Raw genomic sequence first — 2,500 nt, 5'->3', positions numbered from 1 at the left:
GATATGGTTTTTTCCCCACAGCCTCAAAATATCCATTGAGAAGGGGGGCAGGAAGGAGGATGCTTCGTGGTCTGCATTCTATTGTTGTTCTCTTTTTGTTTTGTTTTGTTTTTTTTGTTTACTTTATGCTATGTTTTGCTCTTAATGGGAGGGTGGTATTTTTAAATTGTATTATGAATTTTTCATGTTTGAAATATTCACTCATTTTGACTGTAGGTGAACTTACTCACAAAATGTAAGATGCGTTATAAAGTGTTTCAGTAAACGCACCTCGAGCTTCCTTGCTTGTGGGTGATGGTGAATCATCAGGGGTAGTAACTCCATCATTCTATGGGCTAAAAAATTTAATGGGAGCGATCTATATTAACTTTCCGTGAGCTCCAGGTCACTGGTCACATTTCAAAATGTGCTAAAATTGTCCCACATAGTGAAAAGTGCTCACAGCTTTCGAAATAGATAGAATGCGCTTGGCCAAGGAGTTCACAACATTGCCATCCGGAAGTATAACGGACCAACACACAAACTCTGTGTAACCATCAACTTTTATAGTCTGGTTAATACAGTTTAGTGAGAACAACTCACAAATGCGGATGGCAAAAACAATAACAAAGGCGGGAGTGACGTCATCTGCATACTATCTATATCTAATATCACGATTGGTCATTTTCTTCTGTTTGACACATGTGTAGGTTTACTAAACAAAGCAGCGTGTTTACATTTTTAAAGAAATATCCAATCGTTGGACAGCAACAAATTATGTGATTGATGACTTGGTTGGACGAAAACATGAATATAGATCACTCCCATTGGCACGACCAAGCTTTTGTAACTATACATTATCAAGCAAACGGGCATGATCTATATTAAATTATTTCCATGTGCTCGAAGTCATTGGTCACAATGCAAAATGTGCTCAAAGGGACCCACATAGTGAAAAGTGTTCACAGCTTTTTAAATATCTAACATCATGATTGGCCATTTTATTCAGCTTGACACATGGGTATGTTTATAACGTTTGTAAACAAAGCAGTGTGTTTACATTTGTTAAGAAATATCCAATCGATGGACAGCAACAAATCATATGATTGATGACCTGGTTGGACGAAAACATGGATATAGATCGCTCCCATCGCTACATTGAGAGATTGTCATTGTTATTGTTTGCATCTTTTTAAAAATATTGAACCATATTTATACACAGATCAGTCATAATCTTTATCTTTAACACTTAATGATTATTATCATGTTTTCCTGTTGGATGTGAATATAGAATTGATATTTTCCTCTGTAGTTTAGTTTAGTTCTTTAATCGTCATCGACAGAATAGTATTTCTCCACAGTTGTGTTATTTGACAATAATAGCGGGAGCTACTCAAATAGATTTTCAAAATGCCATCTTCCTCACAAACACAGTCGCCGCCTATGTTCAAAGTGCCACAATGATCAAAGAAGTTTACATATCTTGAATAAAATTCTATTTTTCCATAAATTCTCTTGTATTTTTCTCTCAGTCGTGTATGACATTGCACCATACACACGTGTTCATATTTTAGTCCCACCGTGAATGTAAACTATTCTACGATTATCCATAAAAATGGAGATGCCACCTAGCTTTGTTTACTTCTGATTTCGACTTGCTTGCAAATACACTCAACATTAATACCCGGATAAGATGTTTTTAAATTAAATTGAGCTTTTATATAGGCCAATATTCACTAAACGTGCTCAAAACGCTTTACAAGGGGTCCCTGGCCAAAAGTAACATTTAACATGTAGGACGGGACATAACGCCATTTAGGCGATTTTGCATTTTTTTATTCGGACAGAGACAACGTTGTTAACGGCCATGTATTTTTTTACACCTGAGTAGGATGAGAGGATATGAGTGAAGAACCTTCTCCAAGGTCTAAATTATGCGCCGAGCGTGGCTCGAACCCAGGGCCTTCTGATCCGAAACCGAGTGTCATACCATTAGACCACATAGCAGCACAATGTTTACCAATGTCTTTAAAATTATATTACAAATTGCAATGAGACCTCATGAACTTGGGTCTTTTTTTTGGGGGGGGGGGGGGTGGGAGAGGGGGGGGGGGGTTAAAATCACATTTGCATCAACTGTTAGAGAAGTAATTTAATCTTACGTCTGTTTTGGTTTAAAATCAAATTTGCATCAACTGTTAGAGAAGTAATTTAATCTTACGTCTGTTTTTGTTTAAAATCAAATTTGCATCAACTGTTAGAGAAGTAATTTAATCTTACGTCTGTTTTGGTTTAAAATCACATTTGCATCAACTGTTAGAGAAGTAATTTAATCTTACGTCTGTTTTGGTTTAAAATCAAATTTGCATCAACTGTTAGAGAAGTAATTTAATCTTATGTCTTTTTTGGTTTAAAATCACATTTGCATCAACTGTTAGAGAAGTAATTTAATCTTATGTCTTTTTTGGTTTAAAATCACATTTGCATCAACTGTTAGAGAAGTAATTTAATTTTACGTCTT

At 35.6% G+C, this 2,500-nt stretch overlaps 1 protein-coding gene across 2 annotated transcripts in view; it reads left to right on the top strand.

The window, feature by feature from the left end:
• Positions 1–2,500, top strand: part of LOC144973605 (prolyl 4-hydroxylase subunit alpha-1-like) — a 35,634-nt gene that overhangs the window by 15,235 nt on the left and 17,899 nt on the right. The window lies entirely within an intron of this gene.

Source organism: Berghia stephanieae, chromosome 5 (assembly GCF_034508935.2).
Source record: "Berghia stephanieae isolate SIO BIC M18660-M18661 chromosome 5, UCSD_Bste_1.3, whole genome shotgun sequence".
Lineage (NCBI taxonomy): Eukaryota > Metazoa > Mollusca > Gastropoda > Nudibranchia > Aeolidiidae > Berghia > Berghia stephanieae.
The sequence above is the reverse complement of the archived record's forward strand: the minus strand, read 5'-3'. Positions and strand labels throughout refer to the sequence as shown.